General features: G+C 44.1%; 1 protein-coding gene across 1 annotated transcript in view; it reads left to right on the top strand.

The window, feature by feature from the left end:
* Positions 1–27,378, top strand: part of ROPN1L (rhophilin associated tail protein 1 like) — a 296,316-nt gene that overhangs the window by 47,891 nt on the left and 221,047 nt on the right.

Genomic DNA, 27,378 nt, shown 5'->3' on the forward strand with positions numbered 1-27,378 from the left:
GGCGGCGCCGTCAAGAGCTCTCCCGTGGCAGATTTAATTTGCAAAATTTGATTTTGGGTCTGTCGCCGTTTTAAGAATCTGGCCAGTAGTTTCCCTGGTCTATTGCCCCACTCAAACTTCTCTAGGTTCAACATCCTCAACCTATCCGCCATCTCCTCTGAGGTAAGCACTCTCAATGCCTCCCTGGCCTGCTGTAATTGAGTGTAGGTGCTAGCCGATAGTGTTCGTTTGTGTTCCTGTGCTAATGAGTCAATCTTCCCCAGTAATTGTTGCGTGGTTTCCAATTTAGCTTTTTTCACATAAGTGCCTCTGGAAATAAATTTCCCTCTCAATACTGCTTTCAAGCAGTCCCATATTAAGGTAGGTGCTCCTTCATTTACTATTAAGTAATCTCGAATCTCATTTGTAATAGTGCTGCAAAACTGGACATCTCTCAAGAGGGTATCATTTAGTTTCCATGATTTATAACCCGTTCTATCCGGGTGAGTGCGAATGTCTAATGTGATAGAGGCATGATCGGACCAGAACCTGCTTAAGTTTTTATTGTTGAAGCTCCTTTTTTGCAGACATGATTCATGGAGCAGTTTTTAGCAGTTGATTCGGTTTGGTTTTTCCAGGGGCGAAGTGGTAGTCCGGAATTTTGGTTGGTTGTTACCCTTGGTTATTTAGTTCTGTTAGCAGGGGCTTGGATACAGGACAATACTGAGGGACTGCAGGTGACACTCTTGTATATATGGCAGTGCCCAAAGTTTTTCCTCTCTGACTCCACCTGCTGGTAGGGATACACATCCCACTTTTTTGGACTGATCTGTGGTATTACAAGAACGAAAATTAGCAGGTAAGAACCAATTTTCATTTGATTCATGAAACACCACGACCAGAAAATTGGCATTTGGTGCACGGTGTCAGGAGCACGAATAGTGGGCCCAATTTTGATGACCTCAAGGAAAACATCACAAACACTATCCGCAGCATCACTGTTGAAGAGCTGCAAGCAGTATCAGCCAACATGCTCCGACATGTCCAAAGGTGCATCGACATGAACGGGGACCACTTTTAGCATCTGTTGTGACTTGTGGGTAAGTGAATAAAAAACAATCCACTTGCTCATTAATCTTGTCATACTATTGCTGGAGGCAGGCTACTTTTCCATGGGCCACCCATGTAGTTGGTAGATACAAAAAAATAAATTAATTGTAAACAACATACTTGTCAAAAAAGCATTGTCTCTTTGATCTAAAAAAACAAAGCATAACACCTTTAGTAATGGGTCTGGGCTAACTACAAAGTATAATAATGAGAAAGCACATAACAGCATTCTATAATTAAAATAATACAATAAAAACACTTGTCACAACTAAAAATGCAGAGCTCCGCCTCAAGACTCTTCGGTCTAACGGCGGTTCTCTCGACTCTGAAATGGGACAGAAACGTAAGCCGAGAGGGGAACCTTACCCTGCAACCCCAGCCCCTCCCCTCCCCCCGACAATACTTGTCGCTGGTCCATGGATGCACACATAGGGGTAGATTTTACAAATCTATGCGCGTGCATACTTTTGTTCGCGCACCAGGCGCGAACAAAAGTACGTGGGATTTTATAAGATATGCGCATAGCCGCGCGTATCTTATAAAATCCGGGGTTGGCGCGCGCAAGGGGGTGCACATTTGTGCACCTTGCGCGCGTCGAGCCCTGCATGCGCTGCCCATTCCCTCCGAGGCCGCTCCGAAATCGGAGCAACCTCGGAGGGAACTTTCCATTCATCCACCCGCACCTTCCCCTCCCTTCCCTTACCTAACCCACCCCCCCGGCCCTATCTAAACCCCCTCCCTATCTTTATCTTAAAAGTTACTACTGCCTCCGAGCAGTAGTAACGTACGCACTGGCGCGGCAGGCCCCGACACAGGCCGCTGTGTCGGGGCACTCGGCCACGCCCCCGAGCCGGAAACACGACCCCGGACACGCCACGTCACTCCCGACATGCCCCCCCAGGCAAGCCCCGGGACTTACGCGTGTACTGGGGTTTGCGCGCGCCGCCGAGCCTATGCAAAATAGGCTCGGCGCACGCAGGGGTTTTTTTAAAAGGGTTATGTGCGTACCTTATGCGTGTAACCCTTTTAAAATCCGGCCCCTAGTGTGCAGAGATTCGAGAGCAGGACTTCAGCTGCTGGAGAGTGGGGGAGGGGAAGAAGAGCTCCCCTCTCTCCCTGGCTCACTATCGCCATTTAGTCCTGTGGAAGGAACACCACCGGTGAATCCGGCCGCATTGTGGAGCACCTCAGAATCGAGAGAACCGCCGTTAGATCGAGGAGTCTTGAGGCGGAGCTCTGCAAATGAAGCCTATAAATGAAGCGGTAAAAGAGTTGGAAGATAAGGTCAGGGTAATGTCTAATTCGAATGTTGATTTGAAACAACAGATTGCAACTACAGAGATCAAATTAGAAGTATTCAACAAGTTCAGACAGCTACTTTAAAAGAAAGGAAAAATATTTCATTGAAGATGGAGAACTTGGAAAATGCTATAAAAAATGCTATAAAAAAAAAATCAGGTTTATTAACTTCCCACAAATCTCATTAATTTCTCCTTGAGAAACTTTTAAAAGATATTTTCTGGAAGAAATTCATGTCGGGGAGAATGAAATGCCACCAATTTAAAAAATGTTTTACCTCCCAAAGTTAAAAAGTTCGACAGAACAAAATGGAGGATTAACAACTCTGGTTCCAGTTGTTGAACAACCCTTGAATATCTCAACGTTCCTAGAGACTTCTGACACAGAGCTTGTGATTCCAGCAACACTGCTTGTAACTCTAACTCTTGAACCTGATAAAGATTGGTTACTAAGGGCTAGATTTTAAAAGCCCTGCGCACCGGCGCGCCTATTTTGCTTAGGCTGCCGGCACGCGCAAAGCCCCGGGACGCGCGTAACTCCCAGGGCTTCGTAAAAGGGGCGGTTGGGGGCGTGGCCAGGGGGGCGCGGTTTTCGATCGGGGACGTGTTCGTGGGCGTGTGGGCGGTCCGGGGGCGTAGCAGAGTGCCCTGACACAGCGGCCTGTGTTGGGGCCTGCCGCGCCAGCGCGCGTAGGTTACTACTACCCGGAGGCAGTAGTAACTTTTCTGATAAAGGTCGGGGGAAGGGTTAGATAGGACCGGGAGGGTGGGTTAGGGAGGGGAAGGGAGGGGAAGGTGCGGAGGGATGGAAGGAAAGTTCCCTTCAAGGCCGCTCCAATTTTGTGCAGCCTTGCGCGCGCCGACCCCGGATTTTATAAGATACACGCGGCTACGCACGTATCTTATAAAATCCGGTGTACTTTTGTTCGCACGCGCGTATGTTTTTAATATTTTCCTCTAAGGCTATGTCTTAGACATAGAAATGATCAATTTTTAGGTTGCAAAGTAAGGGGTTTTCCAGATGTTGCACGGGAAACGCAAAAGAGGAGAAAGGCTTTTCTCCTCTTGAGATCACAGGTATTACAGCTTGGTGGGGTATTTTTCCTAAAATTTCCTTGCAAGTGTATGGTAAAACATGCAGGTAATTCTTATGTGTTTTATGACACCCACCCCCCCACAGTTGACACAATTTCTGGCGGGGAAAATACCCGAAAGGTCCACAGAACCCAGAGAAAGTGTATTAAGTTCCTCCTAAAGTTATTTGGTCTCTGTAATGTTATTGAGGAAGTCTTTTTTTCTTTTGTTGTGTTTAATTACATTTTCCTATAGGTTGTGTACTTCCATCCCCTCAATTTTGAGGACTAAAATTCAGAGAAGGAAATGATGTAAATTTCTGATGTAATTATTTTCTTATAGCAATATTAATGATGTTTCTCCGTATTACTTGTCAAGATTGTTATCTTGTTTAATCATGTAAAATGCATAAAGAAAAAAAAATTAAAAATATAGACTCAAATCTAACTTAAAAAAATAAAGAAAGAAGAAATGGAGGTTGCCATACAAAATACAAAACAAGTTACAGAAAAACAGAAATCAATATCTTGATACAAACCTACGGGGTGGACAGTGTTAAATTTAAAAATATAACTTTGTTCAATTCTTAGGAGATTTGTGTTAAGATTACCTCCTCTCCAATTAAGTACAACTTTGTGGGTAACGCAGAATCTGTAATCATCAAAGAAATGGTTTTTATTATTTGAATGTTCTACCATAGGTTTGCCCTCTACTCTCCTATTAATCGAGCTCTTCTGTTCTATCAATCAGTTTTTCCTATATACCACATATTGCAAGGGCACTTTGCAGCATATATTACGCCAGCGGTCTTGCAATTTGTAGAACTCTTTAGTTCTATGGGTTGTTCATTTATGGTGATCAAATTAGTTTTTAAGTTTACTTTACAAATGGACCAGGAGCCGTATTGTCTTTGCCCCAGAGGACGATAATCTCTAATCACTTTTTGTGGTAATGCCGAGAGTACTAGCATGTCTTTTTCAAATTTCTTTCACATTTATTCGTGACCATTAACCATTTATTTTCAAAACATTCGAGGCTTTGAAATACATATCAGTGCTTTTTTAACAATTTGGTTATGTTAGTAGACATTGTATTAAATGTTAATGGGCAAACTACATAATAATCTAATATTTTCTTTTTAGATTTCAATAGGTCTCGTCTGTTTTGTTTAGCTGTGCGCTTAAAACCATCATTTATATACTTCTCAGGGTAATTCTTAATCAAAAATATCTTTTTCATTTGTATTGCTCTCTGTACAAAAGTAACATCTTTAGTACACAATCTACGTAATCTCAAAAATTGTGAATACGATAAATTATTTTTCAGTGCTTTACTATGACATCTTGTATATTCTAATAATTTGTTTGCATCCATCGGTTTACGATATATATCTGTGTGGAACCTGCCTTCATTCAGTGTGATGCGAATATCCAAAAAGGAGAGTGAAACTTTATCATAATTCATAGTGAACTTCAAATTCCTGTCCAAACTATTTAGTCATACAAAAAAACTCTTTAATCTGTCTTCATTGCCTATCCATATTAAAAATGTCATCAATATATCTGCCAAATACTTCAGAGAACCTTATTATATGATTATTCCCGGATATATCTGCGCCATAATTTAATGTTCTCCGTACATTCTTAGATAAAAAAAGTCTTTTCAAATTTAGCCACGAAAAGGTTTTACAAACAAAGGGCATGGCTATAGGCCGCGCCTATAGCCTTGCCCTTTGTTTGTAAAAAAAAAAAATATATATTCCTTCTCAAATTAAAAAAATTTTTTTGTTAGAGTTATTTACGCTAATTCCATAATTAAATATGTTGGTACATGGTTGTGCTATGATTGTGCCATTTTACATGTCTTATTAATGTTTTTATTATGTATTCATTTTTTATATATATTATTGTTTCACAGCCCCTGATGCAGCCCAATATTAGAGCGAAACTCGGCCTGAGTCGGGTGTTTTAAACTTTGTAATATTAATAAAGGACGTCCCTTCATTTTCAGTGACTTGTTTCAATCTATGTTTGTTTGTTTGTTTATTTATTTATTTATTTATTTATTTATTTATTTAAGGTTTTTAATATACCAACATTCGTTGGATACATCATATTGGTTTACAATGAAAACATAACAGCAGGATTGCTTTACAGTGGAACCAAGATTGAACTTTAACAATAGATAATGTAGAGAGGGGAAGGAAAAGGGAACTGGGGGTGCCATTATAGATGATGGAATTAAGTTAACTAAAAATAAAGATTAGAACTTATTTACTATGTTTATACAGATTAAAAACAGTAACAGGTCAGGGAGGTTGCTAGGGTGGGAAAGGGGAGGGGGATGGAGGAGGGAAAGGGGGGGAGACGAGGGGGCTGGAGGAGGGGGGAGGAATGGAGGCAAAAAGGGGGGGGAGGGGAGGGAAGAGAGTGGATCAAGACTATGCTTGTAGGAAAAGCCAGGTTTTTAGTTTTTGTTTGAATTTTTGCAGGGTTTGTTCTTGGCGAAGGTTGGTGGGCAGTGTATTCCATAGGGTGGGATCTGCAATGGAGAGGGTGCACTCTCTAGTGGAGTTGTAGTGGGTTAGTTTGGGTGAGGGAGTGTTTAGGGTTGCTGAGTGGTGGGAGCGCGTGGGTCTGTTGGTATTGCGGAAAGTGAGGGAGTTATTGAGCCACTGCATATTTTGGTTGTATAGGGTTTTGTGTATAATGGTGATAGTTTTGTATTGGATGCGTTGTTGGATGGGGAGCCAATGTAGATCTATGAGAATGGGGATGATGTGCTCGTTCCTGCGTGTGTTGGTGAGGATACGAGCGACTGCGTTCTGGAGCATTTGGAGGGGGGTGATGGAGATTTTGGGAAGGCCGAGGAGGAGAGCGTTGCAGTAGTCGACTTTTGTAAAAATGGTGGATTGGAGCACTGTCCTGAAATCGTTGAAGTGTAGGAGGGGTTTTAGTTTTCTTTAGTATTTGTAGCTTAAAGTAACAGTCCTTCATGGTGGTACTGATGAATTTTTAAGGTTGAGTTGGTCATCGATGATGACGCCAAGATTTCTTACGTAATGTGAGGTTGGGATTGATGTTGGGAGGGAGTTGATTTGGGTAGTGGTGAAGGGATTGTGTTGGGGGGAGATTATCATGAATTCTGTTTTGGTGGTGTTGAGTGCAAGGTTAAGGCTGGTGAGGAGGCTGTTTATGGCGGAGAGGGAGGTTTCCCAGGTTTTGAGTGCATTGGGTAGGGAGTCCATGATGGGGATGTACGTCGTCTGCGTAGATGAAATGGGTAAGACCAAGGTCAGAGAGTAGGTGGCAGAGGGGCAAGAGGTATATATTGAATAGTGCTGAAGAGAGTGAGGAGCCTTGGGGAACTCCTTGAAGAAGGTTAATTGCTTTAGAGTCGTGGTTACCAACTCTGACTTTATATTGTCTGTCTTTTAGATAGGATGTGAACCAGTGAAGGGGGGTACCAGAGCATTACTAGTTATATTACTGAGGGGCTGCTGCTGCTGGGACACTCTCTATATTCTTATCAGAAATAAATGTAATCAAATGAGATGGTTGAAAAAAGCAATATTTAACTGACTTATAAGTTATACAGCATTTGCACGGAAATTTTAGCTTGTATTGCGCACCCATTTGCAAAAGTTTAGGTCTTAAAATAAGGAATTCTTTCCTTCTCTTTTGTGTCTCTCTTGTTACATCAGGGAATACTCTTACATTTAGTTGGCAAAATTTTTCATTAATATTTCTGAAGAATAATTTTTGGATCCATTCTTTATCCGAATTTAATAAAAAGGATACAATCAAGGTGGAAGGCTGTGCCTCTTCCACACTTGTGGATTCCAATATTTCAGTCACATTTAAAGGTGAAATTGATTGAAAATCTTGCCCTTTCTCAGATGTACCTTTCCAAGACGGAATATAATAAATCTGAGTAAGAGGTGGCATGGCTTGTTGAGGGATCTTCAAATATTCAAGGGCAAATTTATTCCACATTTCCTTGGCTGAAATAGCTGGAAGTTTTGGGAAATTCACTAACCTCAAGTTCTTACTTCGTGCTAGGTTTTCTAAATTTTCTAGCTTCCTAGAAAAATATTGATTTTCCTTAATTATCATAACATTCTGATCACTTAATCTTTTACATTCAGCAGAAACATTTGTTATAACCTGGTCCCTCTTACAATTCTCCAAAGTAACATTTTTCAGCTTTAAATCTAAATTTTCCACTTTTTTTAATAATAGGTTTTTATTGCAAAGTGACATTCTTGTCTAGAACTACTAGAGATTACAGGTGGCCTTACTAAGGGTAAAGGATCAACAACATCAACAGATAATTTATCAAAGCTAGAGTCAGTGTCCCGAGTCAGCTCTTGACCCTCTATAACACTTCCCTCCGAGCCACCAAAGGTTTTGGTGTTTCCTGCAACAGGATTCATCGATTTTCCTGGGTCATCCTTAACTCCCCCAATCCTCTCTGATGGAGGAGTGATGTCTCCATATGATTCCGATCTATTAGTCGCTGGATTCTCAGGAGGGGCTCTATTATTTATTTATTTATTTATTTTTATTTTTTCTATACCGACATTCTTGTAGAGATACTAATCATACCGGTTTACATTTAACTTCAATTTCGCCTTATAGCGATACAGTAAACAAGTTAGCAAATTCAACAGTTTTAACAAGAAAAAGAAATGTAACACTCTGGACTAAACATTGCCTTTTAAGATCAAGGGAAATTATTTATACATATCAGATAATAAGCTCATCCAAAAATAAGAGGAATTGAAATACTCATCCTAAAGGGATGGGAATAAGGTTAAATAAATTAAGAGACGGATGAGGAAAGTGGAGGGGGCAAGAGACAGAGGGAGGGGTGGGTGAGAGGGATAGGCTGAAGAAAAAGCTAGCAGAGAGCAATGTTGTATGGAAGATGAATTAAATGTCCTGAAAGGCTTGGCTAAATAGCCATGTTTTTAGTCTCTTTTTGAAGACAGTCAGGCAGGATTCTCGTCTAAGTTCGTGTGGTAGCGCTTTCCAGTGGTGTGGGCCAGCTGTCAAGATGGCGCGTTTTCTGATAGAAGTTTTAGCTTGGGGAGTGAATAGGGTGTCTTGGTAGGCACTCCTAATAGGTCTAGAGGAGGTATGCGGTTTTAAAAGAGTGGAGATGTTGAGGACAGTGAGGTTGTGGATAACATTATGGATAATCGAGAGTACCTTGAATAAGATCCTGGATTTGACTGGAAGCCAGTGTAGGTTCTGAAGAGTGGGGGAGATGTGTTCCCTCTTTTTGGTATTGGTGAGGAGCCTAGCTGCAGAGTTCTGCACCATCTGAAGTGGTTTTAAAACGATGGCTGGAAGACCAAGAAGCAGGGAGTTGCAGTAGTCCAGTTTTGTCAAGATGATTGCTTGAAGTACCAGTCTGAAGTCTTGGAAGTGCAGAAGTGGCTTGAGGTTTCTGAGTACTTGAAGTTTGAAAAAGCAATCTTTAGTGGTGGTGTTCATGAATTTCTTAAGGTTGGACTGATTGTCGAGGATGACCCCAAGATCTCTGACAAATAGAGAGGGTTGAAGGTTGGTTGGGATGAGTTCAGGTCATCTTGAGAGATAATGAGGATTTCAGTGTTGTTGGAATTCAACACAAGGTTGAGAGACGCGAGTAGGTTGTTGATTGTTTGCAGATAGTTGTTCAAGTGATTTATAGTATTTTGTATGGAATCTGTGATTGGAATGATTATTTGAATGTCATCTGCATAAAAGTAATGTGAGAGAGCAGGATGTTCTTCCTCATTAATTTAACATCCCTCTCATTCTGGATTTTTTTTGCAGGATGGATTGAATAACGGCTAGGCTCTTAATTCCTTGAAGGTGCAGGTTGCAGCTCTTGCCTGTTATAGAGGTCTGATGAATGGTGTTTCCTTGTCATCTCATCCTGATATGGCCCGATTTTGAAGGGAGTGAAGCACCTTAGGCCTTCCGTAAGATTACCAGTTCAATAGTGGAGTCTTAATTTGGTGCTGGACTTTTTGGCGGGCCCTACATTCCGACCACTGCATAGTCTTTCCTTACGGTTGTTGACTTTGAAGACTGTGTTCCTGGTGGCTGAATGTTCTGTACGTTGGATTTCTGAGCTGCAGGCATTGTCTTGCCAGGGAGCTGTTCCTTCGGGTGACTCCGGGGATGTTACAGCTGTGTACTCTTCCATTCTTCTTGCCCAAGGTAGTCTCAGACTTTCATTTGAATCAGACCATCTTCTTGCCATCCCTGGATAAGGTCAGGAATATGGAGGAGTTTTGCATTTTATGCTCCTTAGATGTTAAGTGTCTTGTCATGTGGTATCTGGAGGTCTCTGAGTCTTTTCGAAAGACGGATCACCTGTTTATTCTCCATGGCGGGAGTAGGCAGGGCATTCCGGCTTCGCGGGCTACCATAGCTCGTTGGATTAAGGAGGTGGTCAAGGCCAAGTATGTGGATGTTGGAAAGCCATTGCCTCCTGAGGTGTAGGGCTCATTCCACTAGGGCTCAGGCAGTGTCATGGGCAGAGGTTAGTCCTTTGTCTCCTGTCTATATCTGCCGAGCTGTGACGTAGTCCTCCTTACACGCTTTTTCCAGGATTTATTGTCTGGATGTGCAGGCCCGGGAGGATGCACCCTTTGCACCTGCGGTGTTGACTGGATCGCAGGCAGCCTCCCACCCTGTTGGGGAGTAGCTTTGGTACATCCCACTATTCCTGAGTCCATCTGTCTAAATGCTAGAAAATGGAGAAATTACTTACCTGATAATTTCATTTTCCTTAGTGTAGACAGATGGACTCTGCTTCCTGCCCTCGGCTGCCACATGATTGTGTCAGTAGCCCTCCTATGGGGCTCTGGGTCCCAAAGGATTACTGGTAAGTGTTCATCCAGTCTCTAGCTTGGAGTACCTAGTATCTTATGTGAGTTCAGTGTTTATGGTTGATTGAGTAAGTTCTGGTTACCTGTTTTTGATCATGTTTTTAATCAAGTTTTTTGCTAGTCTGTCCACAGTTGCTTTTGAAGAGAGTTCTGGCAGGCTGCGGTCACTGCAGAGTTATGTATACTGTGACGTCAGCTTGCTCCATCTCCATCTGCTGGCAGGGGAGCATAAATCCAAGGGTTCTTTGTCTATCTGTCTACACTAAGGAAAACAAAATTATCAGGTAAGTAATTTCTCCATTAAATCGGTCTGTACTCTGTAGATGTAGTAGTGATATCACAGATTGAAAAAAAAATGTTCTTTGCCTCCATCAGCAGGGTGAGGGACTAAATCCAATCATTCTGGACTGGTGTAGCAGAAATAAAGTAAAGGACATTATCAGATAAATATAAATGTTGTCCTGCCCGTTTCCTACTGCTCCTTTGTAATGCCAGCTTATTCAGAATCAGAACAGGAATGTAGTTCATGAGTCGTCATATGCAACTATGTGGGGATTTTCTCTGTTTATATCTCTCTCCCCAACATATCTAGTCTGGTCAATGCAGTGATGGTCCTGGGCCAGGGGGGGAATGCATTAGTACATCTTTCAGTACCTTACAATCAGTGGTCTTGAATCTCACCACTAGGTACCACTCTTAAGTAATGACCATAATTTCCTTCCAGCTCCAGCCAACCTAGGGAGCAGAAGATCCGACTCGGGCATTGAACTAGGTATCTTCCGCATGGCAGGGTACAGCTCTGCGATTGAGCCACCTGGCAAGCCCAAAGTCTACCATTTCTAATTGAATTGCACAGGGGGAGGCAATTCCAGTCCTGTGTCACAAACAGGTCTGGTTTTCAAGGTATCCATAATGAATATGCATGAGGTATGTTTGCATACACTGCCTCCATTGCATGCAAGTGTGTACCAAAATTATAAAATGGGTCCTAGGAAGGATAGAGTCAGATTCTAACCCATAAAATGGTCATGAATAACACAATTCAAATCTACTATCCCTCTAGGTCATCATGTTGAGACAACTGCACATTGCAGCCTTTCCAGTTTCCCTAATGGAGGTAAACTATAGGTGGGCAACTAATGTCTCCATGACCCTAACATTATGAGCCTTGACATGAGTCTGCCTGGCATACAGAATGAGATGCAATCTGCTATCCCAGGGGTAGGCATCTCTGATTCTGGAGTGCCACAAGCATGTCTGGTTTTCAGTACATCCACATGTTATTTGTATTCTGCTGTGATTTGTGGCTCAGCGGAATATAAATTGTTTAAATAAATAAATATGCATGAGTTATCTTCCCTAATTTGAAAAACAATTGTCATTTTCCAATGTCTTTTACAATTAAAAATGTATAAAAGTTTGCAAAATTTAAAAAGTTTAAGGAAAATGCACTACACATATCAATGTATCTCTGTTCTTGTATTTGCTAATAGGTGCATAAGTTAAAATCAAAGTTGCTTACCTGTATCAGATGTTCTTGAAAATAGTTCAGTCACACACATGGATCATATGATTTCACCTGGCACCAAATAAACAGATTCTTCCAGAGCTTTTTGGAAAGGCAGATGAGTTTTCATTGCCCATGTGCAATATTGCATGCACTGCCATAGCTTGCAAATCCCCTTGGTTCAATGGAATGGCTTTGACTGGAAAGGAACTACACAATGGGGAGGAGGGAATGTTTGTAATACTGGTAAGCTGCTGTCTTCAGAAAACACTTATTATAGTTAACCAACTTTTTGTGTTCTCTGAAGACAAAAAGGTCACCTTAGTTTTCTGTTGATAAGCAGCCTTATTTAGCCATGCTGTCTGGTGATGCCATCCGGGTAACAGGGGGTGGAGCTATCTCTGTAAGCTCCCCTGTGTGGCTGCACGACTTTTTCCATGCATCTCTTGCAAGTCTTCTCAGTTAATTTTTTATTCCGCGCTCTGCACAGATGTACGGATTTGAGTTTTCCCGTCGATAGAAGGGCTGAGTTAGCCATGCCGTCATGGGATCTGTCAATCAGGTCCGGGAGGCGGAGCTTGCCAAAGCAGAGATTAGAGTTTTGCTCTCTGCGGCTGCGCGTGTGTTCGACGAATTTTCCCGGGAAACCAATCAGTAGGATTTTATTCCCCATATTTCCTCATACCCAAGAAGTTGGGTGGCCTTCGTCCCATACTAGACCTAAGGGAATTGAACAAATTTCTCACCAAAGAGAAATTCAAAATGGTATTGTTGAAATCAATCCTTCCTCTGATTCAAACCAACGATTAGATGTGTTCCATCGATCTGAAGGATGCCTATACACACATTTCAATCCATCCATCCTTGTGGTGTTACCTATGCTTTCGCTACAGACATCAAGACTACCAGTACAAATTTCTCCCCTTTGGACTATCAGCTGCACCCAGGGTCTTCACCAAATGCATGGTTGTGGTGGTGGCTTATCTCAGACAACAAGGTATAACCATCTTTCCATATCGGGACTATTGGCTCATAATCGCCCCAGCTCCAAACATCTTACTCGATCACCTCCATCAGGTGATACAATGCTTACAGGAGTTAGGATTGGTGATAAATTTTCAGAAATCACACCTACAACCCACACAACAACTACAATTCATAGGAGCATGCCTGGATACCACTTGCAACTGGGCATACCTACCAAACGACAGAATATCACACTTCCATCACCTTCTACACGAATTGACCCTTACACAGAAACCTTCAGAGAGACAAGTTCTAGTAGTCCTAGGCCACATGTCAGTGGCTATTTTCACAGTTCCCAACACCAGGCTACACATGAGACGCCTGCAATGGGGGTTGAAACGTCAATGGAAACAACACTCACAACCATTGACACAGAAAGTATCGTTGACCTCCGAGATGAGGAAAGACATAACATGGTGGCTCCTGGACTCCACCCTCTCCAAAGGAGCATTTTTCAGCTCCCCTCCCCTCAACGCAGGCTTAACCACAGATGCATCTCGCAAGGGCTGGGGGGCACACCTCGAGATTTACGAAACACAAGGGTTATGGACAATCTCGGAACAGAACCTGCAAATAAATTTATTGGAACTAAGAGTGATTTGAAAGGCCTTACAAGTGTTGCAAGACCATCTGAAGGGCCAAAGGGTCATGATCTACACGGACAATCAAGTAGCAATGTTTTACATCAACAAACAAGGAGGGTCCGGTTCATGGTCCCTTTGCAAGGAGACCCTACAAATATTCGAACACGCTCACAAAAATTGCATACATCTACAAACAACTTATTTACCAGGAGTAGCAAATACAAGAGTGGACAGGCTAAGCCGCATCTTTCATCCTCACGAATGGGCACTCAATACAGAAATAGCCCAAGACATATTCATGCACTGGAGGACACCTGTGATAGATCTCTTTGCAATGGAGATCAATGCTCAAGTTCCCAAATTCTGTTCGATAAGACCAAGCCAATTCAGGATCGCTCAAGATGCCTTCTTCATTCCGTGGACGACATGCCTCCTGTACACCTTTCCTCCCATACCACTCATAACAAGGACAATTCAAAAGTGCATAGCAGACAAAGCTCAGCTGATACTCATCGCCCCGGCCTGGCCGAGGCAACCATGGTACAGTTTCCTTCTCCAACTATCCATCATGGACCCAATTCGGCTACCAATTCGGCTACCAATTCGGCTACCGAATCGTCAAGATCTTCTCTGCCAAGATCAAGGGACGCTTCTACACCCGCTACACTCATCTCTACACTTGACAGCATGGAGATTGAGTGGCTCCTTTTTTTTGTTTGTTTTATATATTTTTATTGGGTTTTAAGGAAATCCAAACAGTGATCAACATGGTGCGTTACTGACACAATATACCACAACAGTAATCTTAGTAACGGTATCACAACATCACAGAAATGTAAAGTTAACGTTCAGCGCAAGGTAACACCGACTGGAATATCTTAAATGTCTAATGGCTCGGATGTTCTTTTCCCCCCATTTCTTCCCTGTTCTCGCCCACCCCTCCACCCATCCTCTCCCTAATATCTATTTCTTCCTATTCTCTCATTCTCTCATTATGTTTACACTGAAATAACAGTACATTGAAGCAATATTGCATATAGGCAACAGTGAATAAGGGCAACCTCCGCATTGATATTAGACTATGAAAACCACGAAGACAGTGATTCACTAAGTTCATTGACCTCCTTGCTTCCGTTCTAAATCCAGTCTGGGAATATGCCTGACCAGGTTCGCAGGTTGGTTCTGTAGATAAGCTGTCCATACAGCAGTGGTGTGCTGTTGTTTCGAGACACTCAGTGATCTGGCCGTCATGTGTTCAAACGTAGCTGTTTGTAATAGCTTCCTATTCCAATTGACGATATTAGGGGGATCTTTGGATATCCAATTGTGAACAATAACATGTTTAGCAATGATACCAGCTTTACTTATGAAGAGTTTCTGTAAAGAATTTAGAGAACAATAATTATCACTAAACAAACCAAACAACCATAGCATTGGGTCAAGAGGAAGTATGCAGTCACATATCTGAGAACATTGCTGTTGAACCTCTAGCCACAACTGTTTGATTTTATTACATTCCCAGAAACAATGTAAGTAATGCCCCTCCTCAGTTTCACACTTTAGACAAAGAGGAGATGCTGCAATCCCCAACTTAAAAGCTGCTGTATTAGTACAGTATAGTTGCCAAATAAATTTAAAGTGTAACTCTCTCAAATTGGCATTTTCTGTAACCTTACTACTTTGCAAAAGATATTGTCTGACCTTTATAGGTGATAACGATATGGATGGATATCTAGCCCACTTGTTTAAAACAGCATCATAAGCGTTAATATTCAAATGAGAGTGTAACATTGTAGAAAATATTGACAGGAATATTTTATCTGTGGTCTGGTACAGAACATTGCTTCCAGACATGCCCTCTGACCCGAGGATATTGTATGCCATTTTGCTTGGAAGATGTAATGTCGCACCTGAAGGTACGCATAAAAGTCTTCCTTAGGAATATGAAATTGATTTTGGATCTCTGAGAAACTATACATCGTGGTGTCTGTGGGAGAAAATAGTTGGGATACCCATACCAGCCTCCTCTGTGCCCAGTTATGAAATACAGATTGTCCTATACCCGGTGGAAACTGGGGATTGTTACATAATTCCAATATGAGAGGAATAGGACCTAGTGGAATCCCCATTTTAATACAGAAATAGGACCATGCTTGTCTGCTAGAGTGAAGTATCAGATAACCTCTACAAACTTGTGGAAGCTGGCTCTGTTTAAGTTGTAGAAGGGATGTTAAGGAGTAGTTATGGAGCCAACTAGGATGAAAGTGTAAGGAGAGAAAAATTCAGTACCCAATATCCAGTCCCGGATGTGTCTCATCATGCTTACTAGATTGTAATCTCTGAAATTTGGGCATGCCAATCCATCATTTCCTGGCCTAAGTTGCAGATATCTCAACGCCAATCTGGACTGTTTCCCTCACCACAAAAATTTTCGCAAAATTTTATATATGGAGTATAGATCCCTGTTCTTTAACCAAATTGGAAGCATTTGGAAGAGGTATAACCATTTAGGAATTCCATCATCTTAAATAAGTGGATCCGTCCTGTCAAAGATATGGGGAGTGATGTCCAATTAGCCACGCGTTTTTCCATTTTTTGTAATAGGGGCTGCACATTAATATCATAGACGGATGTAATAAGACTAGGTATGAAAACTCCCAAATATTTAATTTTTTTATGGGCCCATGTAAGGGGGAATTGCGAACCCCATGCCGTGTGCAATTCTCCATAAATTTCCAATGCTTCTGATTTTTCCGCATTAATTTTAAGGCCAGAAAATGTACCATACCACTTTTGTAAATCAAGAACTTTAGGTAAGGACTGTTGAGGGTCTTTCAAATATATGAGGATATCATCGGCAAACGCCACCACTTTAAACGTAGAACCCCTGTGAGTAAGACCTCTAATGGAATTATCATTATAAATAATGCGTAGTAAGGGGTCTATGGCCATAATATATAATAAAGGTGACAGAGGGCATCCTTGTCGTACACCTCGTTTAGGTTCGAAGGCTTGGGATGCATGACCATTCACCAATATGTGAGAGGAGGGTGACTGGTAGAGAAGAGTGATGTATGAGAAGAGATCCCCATGTAAACCATACCTCCCTAATATTGAAAACATATAATCCCAGGAAACTCGGTCAAAAGCTTTCTCAGAGTCAAAGCTCACTGCCATAGAAGGTAACTTATGCTTTTGACAATAGGTAATAGCGGTAACCAATTTTGCAATGTGCGAGCTGGCTGACCGTCCCTTCACAAATCCGACCTGGTGTGGTGAGATCAAAGAGGGGAGTATCGCACTAAGTCTCTTTGCCAGAACATTTGCAAGTATTTTGAGATCACAATTTAGTAGTGAAATTGGTCTGTAAGACGCAGGTTGGGTAAGATCTTTTCGTGGTTATGGTAATATGGTAATATAGGCTTGGTTAAACTGTGAAGGAAATTGCTTTTTGTCTAAAGCGCCTTGGTAAAATGAGCAGAGTACCTCAGTAATTTTATCACCTAGTATTTTGTAATAGTCATATGTAAATCCATCCGGACCGGGCACTTTACCTGCTTTACAGGCTTTGATAGCTGCCTGGATTTCAGTTTCCGAAATGGAAGAATTCAAAGAAATCCAATTGTGATGAAGATATTTGAGGGATATTGAGGTTCTTATAAAAGGAAGCTTCCTCTTTACTACCACCTGGTCTATCCTCTGTATACAAAATCTCGTAGAAATTTTTCAATACCTCACATATGTCATTCCCCTGAACTGCCCAGTTCCCTTAGGGGCGGATTTTCAGAGCCCTGCTCACGTAAATCCGCCCAAAACCGGGCGGATTTACGCGAGCAGGGCCCTGCGCGCCGGGAAGCCTATTTTACATAGGCCTCCCGGCGCGCGCAGAGCCCCGGGACTCGCGTAAGTCCCGGGGTTCTCGGAGGGGGGCGTGTCGGGGGCGGGCCCGGTCGTCGCGGCGTTCCGGGGGCGTGTCGGCAGCGTTTTGGGGGCGGGTACGGGGGCGTGGCTACGGCCCGGGGGCGTGGCCGCGCCCTCCGTACCCGCCCCCAGGTCGCGGCCCGGCGCGCAGCAGGCCCGCTGGCGCGCGGGGATTTACGTCTCCCTCCGGGAGGCGTAAATCCCCCGACAAAGGTAAGGGGGGGGGGTGGGTTAGGTAGGGGAAGGGAGGGTAAGGTGAGGGGAGGGCAAAGGAAAGTTCCCTCCGAGGCCGCTCCGATTTCGGAGCGGCCTTGGAGGGAACGGGGGGAGGCAGCGCGGCTCGGCGCGCGCAGGCTATACAAAATCGATAGCCTTGCGCGCGCCGATCCAGGATTTTAGTGGATATGCGCGGCTCCGCGCGTATCTACTAAAATCCAGCGTACTTTTGCTTGAGTCTGATGCGCAAGCAAAAGTAGGCTGATCGCGCTTCTTTTAAAATCTACCCCTTAGGGTGTCTTTATTTGTCTATATAAGTTTTACTTTGCCTAAGTTTCACCAATTTCGCCAGTAGTCTACCCGACTTATTTCCGAACCGGAAATATGTATGTTCTTTATATTGAAAAGCTTTTAATGATTTCTGATGTAGATATGATTGCAAGGAACTAAGTGTAGCATAATACTGATTAAAATTGGCCTGGGTTGGGTTTCTGATTATTTCACATTTGGCCTTTTTGAGCTCCGTCGCCAGGGATATGATCTTCTCATGTATTAATTTATTTCTACTTCGCACATACGATATTATTTCTCCCCTCATAACCGCTTTCCCAGTTTCCCAAAACAAATTTGAGTCGTGTTTATGTTGTTCATTATTGACTTGATATTGTTCCCATTTATTTCGCAAATATTGTTGAAAGGGGACATCCTCTTTCAAGTATGCTGGAAACCGCCACCAGGAATGTGGTGGTAACTTATTTTCCAATTGGAAATCCACCCAAATTAACGCGTGGTCAGATACCCCTATGGGTCCTATCTCTGCTGATGATATCTGATGAAAAAGGTTTGCAGAACCCAAAATTCCCTACCCGTCAAACTCCGCTTAGAACCGTCCCTGAGCCATTTCAAAAAAGGAATCAAGACATGGCTCTTTAAACAAGCATACCCCAATTCCACCCAATCCTAACCAATGTCCTCCTGGAACCACCTCAGTCCCAACCTAGCCTATTTCCTTCTCCCCAACCTCATTTTACCATCACAGTACCCCCCCACTCCCTCCCTTTTTCCACTCCTCTATACCCCCCCTCCGACTTTCCCTACTCCCCCCCCCTGCTCCCTTCCCTAGCGCCCCTAGCCTCCCCCTACCTCGCCCCCTCACCCCTCTAACAATTTCTCCCTGAAATCACTTTCACCCTATGTACCCGGTTCCCTCCTCCCCCTCCTCTCATAACCCCCTTCCCTCCCTACCCCCCTACACCAGATGCTAACCGTACTTACGTGCACTTGCCCCCCCTCTCTTACTGTAAATAAGTTCCATATGTTAAGTGTCTCAAGTGCACATGCCCTTTAACTTTGTACAATAGTTCCTTTGCATATCTAATTCTAATTGAATGCAAATAGCCTTAACGCTGCCTGTTGACTCTCCTCTCCTATATCTTTGCATATCCTCCAGTTAACCCCCTCCCCTGTTCATTGTAATTTCCTTTCTCAGTTATCTGTAAACCGACATGATGTGTCCTACGAATGCTGGTATAAAAAAAGTTTTAAATAAATAAATAAATAAAATAAATAAATAAAATGTAATCTATCCTAGAAAGGGTGCCATGCACTTTGGAAACATGTGTATAATCATGCGCATCACTGTTGAGAATTCTCCAGTAATCTAGTAGCTGTAAGTCCTGACATATCTGACTAATACTCGTTTTCTGGAGCTTCTGAGCTAGCTTTCCTGGTGGGACAGAACGGTCCAGTACCGGGTCATGAACACTATTAAAATCTCCCATTATGAATATTCCCCTTTTCCGTATGTGATCAGCAGGTTAGTAATGGATGAGAAAAACTTTTTATCAGGTATGTTTGGTCCATAAATATTACAAATGGTGATCTCCTTTCCATTTAATTTACCTATGAGAATAATATACCTGCCCTCAGAATCCGACAACTCAGACAATAGTTGGAAAGAAACACTCCTATGTACAAGCACAGCTACCCCCACTTTTTTCCCAACAGCAGGCGAGTAAAATGTAGCTCCCACCCAATCTTTTTGTAATTTCCTGCTTTCGGAAGCAGTGAGATGTGTTTCCTGTAAACAGGCAATGTGAATTTTTGACCTTTTTAGAAAGGAGAGCACTTTTGTACGTTTTATTGGGTTGCCCAGACCATTCACATTTAGACTAGCTAATCTCAGAGGCTTATGAGAAATTTCCAAAAGTTAATTGTTTGTGCCCTGATCACTGTAAATGAGTAACTGCAGGCTCCCCAGCCTGAGTCTGCAGGATCGTGGTTTAGGACTGATAATATTAGAGAAGTATTTCCCAAGAGATGAACTCTGTCCGCCGGACATATGGCAGTAAATTTCAGACTGTCGCACCCTTCAATGCAGAATGAGAGAAGTACCCCACATATTAAACCCTTGATCCCCATTCCCCCTCCCTCATTTTTAAGTCAACTAAGGTTCCCCCTACACGAGGAGTATATTGGGGCACGTTAATGACGCGATATGCCCCCTCCCTCCCGAATCAGCAACAAGTATCAACAACAACAACAACTATAAAGACAAAAGTGGACCCGTGTGCACCCAAGACCCACCCAACACGGAGATGATTTCAAACTCAGTGTGACCATCCACCTCCCATGTCTGTCAGCGTTCAAATGTGAAACAGGCGAGCAAATTATTTATTTATTTATTTATTTGCATTTCTTATATACCGGCATTCGCGATGGGAGTCGCATCATGCCGGTTTACAATTAACAGGGTGTGACAAAAGAAGTACAGAACTCATGTCAATGATAAACGTGGTACAGATGAAAATATATATAACCAGCTGTGAGAATATAAGACGCTAAGTGAAGTTTAAGACCAGTGAGGGATAAAAGGATTTAGCTTGTTAGCTCCAAGAAAATAAATTGTTCGCTTTATATACAGCCAGCCCTAATGTTAAAAAAAGAAAAAAAAAACCCACAGTCGCGGCTTATGCCTAGAATATAAAGAGTAGCTGGAAACTTCAAAGAAAACAAACTAGGCTTGTTAGTTGTGTGCAGCTGATAAGGCAGTATAATCCTGTGGGGCTCCGAGAATTCCAGAAACCTGCAAGTTCCAGCCTTCCACGTCAGACCCGTTGGTATTAATGCCTCGGAACCATTCCATATAGTGAGTTGCCCACCATAATCTGGAGTTTTATCCGCTGACCCACAATCCTATCTGCCATCTACAAGTCCAAAGTTAGGGCACACATATATCGCTCTGGGTATTCCCGGTCCAAGGACCAACCTTTGTAAGTAAAAGAACAGCTTCAGTCCTTTGACAGTCCCAACATAAACAGTTTGGCCGGTTCCACTTCAGAAAACTGATGATCCTTTCCATCATGACGAATTTTCAGTATAGCGGGGTATAATAACTGAAATCGCACATTATTTTTGTACAATTCAGTGTATAGTGGGCTGAATAACTTTCTCTTCTGTACCAATTGCGCAGTGAAGTCTTGAAAGATTCTTATCTCTACATTTTGGTACATAACTTTCTGTTTCTTCTGGTATGCTTGCATAATTTTTTGCTTATGTGCCCAACTCATAATTCTAGCGATTATTAGACGGGGTCTGGGGTCCCCATCTCTTTTTCTCCCTAAACGATGTGCCCGCTCAATATGTAGAGGCTCAGACAAATCATGCAGTTCTAGCGTGTCTAGGAGCCATTTTGTTAGGAAATTTTCTAGGTTCTGTTCACTCACAGTTTCAGGGAAACCCGCCAGTCGTATGTTATTTCTTCTTGCCCTGTTCTCTAAGTCATCCAGCTTTTCTGCTTGGGTTCCAGCCAATTTCTCCAGATGCAAGACTTTATTAGTAAGCTCCGTGCGTTCATCTTCTAATGTGGACACGTGGTGCTCCACGAGGTCAAGCCTCGGATGTAATTCAGTAAGTGCATCTTTAACTTCTTGAAATTTAGAAGCTAATTCCATAAACCGGAAATCCAAAGCTAAGACGACTGCATTGGTAACACTCACTGTTAAATCTTCCTTTGGTTTTGTTGCCGTGATCGCGGCCGGTGAAGCTGGTTGAGCGACGGGGTCCGCCATTTTAGAGCCTGTACCACCAGCTTTCTCTTTGTCCCTTTTAGTTCCCTTAACGGGCATTGCACCTGGCGATTTCAGCATGAATTTGTCTATTGACATGAGACGAATATTTCCCAAAAGCTTGAGTGGTCTGTGGTCCTCGGGTGCCCACGATTGTTGCCGATTTGGGAGATCAGAGCACAGAGCTTATGCAGACACGTCTGCTTAGCTGCACCGCATCACGTGACCCCCGAGAGGCTTCTTTTAACAGAACAGGGAGTTTCCACTTCAGCACAATTCATTTTGTTAGAATCCAGGAAACTCTCAACCAGGAAAAATTATAACTATAAATGGAAACGCTATTCTACCTGGTGCACTTCCAAAGGAATACCACCATTGGACTGCTCACCTGAATTGCTCATTGATTATCTACATACACTATATGTAGCTTTTCTAGCAACATCATCCATCATCTCAGCGCCATAGGTGCCTATCATAGACCAGTTAACAATATTTCTATATCCAATCACCCCTTACTATCTCGTTTCATCAAGGGGTTAATGCACCTTCGTCCTCCGATCTCTAAGCCTCCGATTCCATGGAACCTCACTATAGTTCTGGAACAGCTTATGCTTTTCCTGTTCGAACCCATGGACTCGGCACATATTAAATACCTCACATGGAAAGTTGTATTCCTCGTTGCAGTAACATCGGCACGAAGAGTTATTGAATTACAGGCCTTGGTCCATTATTCACCATATCTGCAGTTTCATCATCCTTTCTACCAAAAGTAGTTTCTCAATTCCATCTCAATCAAACCATGGAATTACCCACTTTTTTCCCTAAACCTCATGCAAATGATAGGGAAAAACTACTGCACACACTAGATTGTAAAAGAGCCTTAGCATACTATAAAGAGAGAACAAACTCGGACTCCCGTGTTTCTCAACTCTTTGTCTCCTTTGACCCAAAGGCACTTGGATTTCCAGTGGCTAAACGCACCATCTCCAGCTGGATAGCGCAGTGCATCAAATTCTGTTATGACAAACAGAAACTACAACTACATTCAGAGCCTAAAGCTCACCAAGTCAGAGCAGTAGTTGCCTCATTGGCACACCTAAAGAATGTACAACCCATTGACATTTGCAAAGCAGCTTACATGGTCATCGCTTCATACATTCACATCTCACTACTGCCTTGATCAACAGGCAGCCACTGATGCGAAGATAGGGCAAGCAATCCTGCAATTTCTATCCTCCTGTCCACGGTGACTGCCACACTGTTAATGATCACGTACAAACATATATATCAGAAATAACGTGATCGGGAGCTTGGGATTCCCATGACAGCATGGCTAATTCAGCCCTGCTATCGATGGGAAAAAGCAAGTTTGCTTACCATAAACGGAGTTTCCATAGATAGCAGGATGAATTAGCCATGCTGACCCACCCTCTTCTCTGGCAGTCACCTAGTCTTCGACTGCACTACAGCTTAATCACAGACTGAGGAGATTCTGTTACTTTCCTGCGCGGGAAAACGCAGAGAGCAAAACTCTAATCTCTGCTTTGACAAGCTCCGCCTCCCAGTCCTGATTGACAGATCCCATGACAGCATGGCTAATTCATCCTGCTATCTACGGAAACACCGTTTACAGTAAGCAAACTTGCTTTTCTCATTTTTTTTTCCTCCTCAGAAGATTCTTTTTCAAAATTTTTCGATGTAACAGCACTTTTAAGTTCTACTATGCCTAAATCCCCTGGTTTTAATACTGCCAGGATAGAAAACTCATTTCTGTGACCAGGCACATGCTATTTGAGCCTTGGTCCCAAACATGACCAATCGGTGTTGCGATGCTGCCCACGGGCCTGACCGCAAGCAGCCTCTCATCTTCCACACCATCCCTGCTGCTTCCCGCAGCTGGGGGCCGCTGCTGTCGACCACTCCCATGCGGCCCGGATGCCGCTGCCGCCTTCCTCCTTGCAGCAGGAGTGCCGCCGCCGCTCTCCTCTTCGCGGCCCAGGTGCCGCCGACACCGCTGCTGTGTCTGCTCCACCTGGCCTCTGTATAGGCGCATGTGTGCGCCTCTCTCCAGGATTTAAAGGGCCACGACGGGAAAAGCCTCACGGCCCCAACTGATGATGTCATCCCTCGTCGCATTTTCAGTCCTATAAAAGGGCTCTTCACAAGTTCCTCGAACCCTTTGCAAGGATCTGCCTGTTCCTGGATTCCTCGTTCTGGCTTGTCTCTCCAGGAGGTTTCTGAGGTCCATCATCGCTTCTTCAAGGTCTGTATTCTTCGTAGGAGCTCCTTTGTTCATCATTGTGTATTCCTGGTCTCTCGATGGATCCTGTGTCCTTGTTGGTTCCTGCATCCAGATGTTCCAATCTAGTTAGTTCCTATCTCCAGCTGTTCTAGTTCCTTCAGTTCCTGGGTCCGGGTGTACTAGCCTTGTTTCTCGCTACCAGATCCATTCTCCAGAAGACCATCCTTAATTTTAAAGCTGAATCTGAGTATGAATCTGAACCTGAGTCCTGTCCTGATCTTCATTCCAGGTGCTGCCCGGATTTCTCACCCTTCCTGAGTTCCAGTTCTGAGCCAGTCCCACTCTCTATGTGGTCCGCAACCAGCCTGTTCAGGTTGTGTAGGGCACGCAATGGGACAGCGTGGTCCACGACCAGTCCACAGGGGACTGTGTAGGGCGCGCTGAGGGGCAGAGCCTTGTCTGCCTCTTTAGTTCCAGCGTCTCGTCTAGTCCAAGTCTTCAGTGCCTTGTCTGACTCTTCAGTTCCAGCGTCTCGTCTAGTCCAAGTCTTCAGTGCCTCGTCTGACTCTTCAGTTCCAGCGTCTCGTCTAGTTCAAGTCTTCAATGCCTCGTCTAACTCTTCAGTTCCAGCGTCTCGTCTAGTCCAAGTCTTCAGTGCCTTGTCTGACTCTTCAGTTCCAGCGTCTCGTCTAGTCCAAGTCTTCAGTGCCTCGTCTGACTCTTCAGTTCCAGCATCTCGTCTAGTTCAAGTCTTCAATGCCTCGTCTAACTCTTCAGTTCGAGGGTCTCGTCTTGTCCAAGTCTTCAGTGCCTTCGTCAAGTAATACATGTGTACCAGTGCCATTTTCCATCCTCGACCTTCATCTGTCCTGCATACTCATCGCTTCCAGACGGGAAGTCTGGAAGGGCCTTTGAGTGGCTGGAGGGCTACCCCAGAGACCAGCATTGCATTGCTGGGTTTCCTCTTAGTACGTACAGGCAGCGGAGGTTCAAGTGTTTCCTGACTCCGTGCCTCAGTTCCTGTCTCCATGCTGGACTCGTCTCGCCTACCACGGCTCATAACCTGGAGCTTGCCCTAGGGTTACGCTGTGGCCTATGGGCTCACTCTCATTCAAGCAAGCGACAGTACCTGTCTGCACTCGCAACAGTCGGCTTGCAGGGACTGTGGAAGGATGTCTTTCAGAACCCAGCACCAGAGAGCCATGAAGATCCTAAGGCTCTTTGAACAGTCTTTGTGATCCTATGCCTCATCTTCACCACATGAGGACAGGACCATGCAATTGTCTTCAGGCCCGAAGTTTCCTTTATCCAGACCCGGTAAGACGGTTGTTAATGGTGGGATTCGGAGATGCCAAAAATAGCCAAAGGGGTAAATGTTCCAGTGTGCTGCCGCCATTAAAAATGGAAAAAGTGCCTCAGAAAGCATCAGATAAAAAGACACCAGAGCGATCGATGCATGAAAAGATATCAGAGTGCTAGACACACGCAAAAGGACCCTGGCATATTACAAGAGAAGAACTCAAGCAGTTAGATGTACGTCCCAACTTTTTGTCTTTTAATCCAAACGATCTGGGGAAAGTAGTAACATAAAGGACACTATCCAATTGGATAACTCAATGCATTCAATTCTGTTACGCATCACACTCACTGGTGCTCAGTAATGCGATTAAAGCGCATCAGGTCAGGGCTACAGCGACCTCATTAGCGCACCTATATAATGTCCCAATTCAAGATATTTGTAGAGCAGCGAGGTGGTGATCAATTCATACTTTCACATTCCACTACTGTCTTGATCAACAATCAGCGGCTGACTACATTGGGATCAGCAGTGTTGCATCACGTCCAAAGAACTTAAGGGCTGACTACAAAACACTTGGGCTGCTATTCGATAATAATTAGTTGGCACAAGCAACCCTCAGCTTGGGACTCCCAGACAGCATGGCTAGATAAGCATGTTTATCGACAGAAAAAAGCAAGTTTGCTTACCATAAACAGTGTTTTCCATAGATTGCAGGATGATTTAGCCATGCAAACTCTCCTTCCTCCCTGGACAGCCATCTAAAATTTTACTCTACATGAATCAGCTTAATCATGAACTGAGGAGACTTGCACAAGATGAGCGCGAAGAGCCGCTCAGCCGCACGGGGGGGGGGGGGGGGGGGGGGAGCTCTGCAAACTTACGGGCGGATTTTAAATGCCCTGCTCGCATAAATCCGCCCGGATTTACGTGAGCAGGGCTCTCGCTCGCCGGCGCGCCTATTTTGCATAGGCCGCCGGCATGCGCAGAGCCCCGGGACGCGGGTAAGTCCCGGGTTTTTTTTAAGGGGGCGTGTCGGGGGCGGGGCCGAATGACACAGCGTTTCGGGGGCAGGACCGGGGGCGTGGCGCCGGACCGGGGGCGTGGTCGAGGCTTCCGGACCAGCCCCTGGGTCGGATGATGGCGCGCCAAGATTTACGTCTGCTTCTAGCAGGCGTAAATCGAGGGACAAAGGTAAGGGGGGGGGGTTTAGATAGGGCCGGGGGGGTGGGTTAGGTAGGGGAAGGGAGGGGAAGGTGAGGGGAGGGCGAAAGAAAGTTCCCTCCGATTTCGGAGCGGCCTCGGAGGGAACGGAGGCAGGCTGCGTGGCTCGGTGCTCGCAGGCTGCCCAAAATCGGCAGCCTTGCGCGCGCCGATCCAGGATTTTATAAGATACGCGCGGCTATGCGCGTATCTTATAAAATCCAGCGTACTTTTGTTCGCGCCTGCTGCGTGAACAAAAGTACGCGATCGCGCTCTTTTTTAAAATCTACCCCTTAGAGAGATAGCTCTGCCCTGTGATGCTCCTATAATGTCACCAGACAGCATGACTAAATCATCCTGCCATGTACAAAAAGCACCGTTTACAATAAGCAGACTTGCTTTTATACAGATGGGTTTCCCTAGTTAAGGGTTGTCTTCAACAAAAAAGGGGACTAGCAACAAATACCATGAATGGGCAGAAAAATATTTTTAGTTTACATAATCTTTCATATAAGTTCATACCTTTTTTTCTGGGACTTTGGAAGGCTACCGACATCTTTATTAAAAGCTGCTTTTTTAGAAACTGTAGTTTCTAAAAAAGCAGTTTTAGTTTTCTGGTTCTGTACTTTAGGGGGCGGATTTTAAAAGGCGCGCGAATAGCCTACTTTTGTTTGCGCTCCAGGCGCAAACAAAAGTACGCTGGATTTTAGTAGATACGCGCGGCTCTGCTAAAAACCTGGATCGGCGCGCGCAAGGCTATGGATTTTGTATAGCCGGCGCGCGCCGAGCCGCGCAGCCTACCCCCGTTCCCTCCAAGGCCGCTCCGAAATCGGAGCGGCCTCGGAGGGAACTTTCCTTTGCCCTCCCCTCACCTTCCCCTCCCTTCCCCTACCTAACCCACCCGCCCGGCCCTGTCTAAACCCCCCCCCTTACCTTTGTCGGGGGATTTACGCCTCCCAGAGGGA

The sequence above is a fragment of the Rhinatrema bivittatum genome, chromosome 2 (assembly GCF_901001135.1).
Source record: "Rhinatrema bivittatum chromosome 2, aRhiBiv1.1, whole genome shotgun sequence".
Classification (NCBI taxonomy): Eukaryota; Metazoa; Chordata; class Amphibia; order Gymnophiona; family Rhinatrematidae; genus Rhinatrema; species Rhinatrema bivittatum.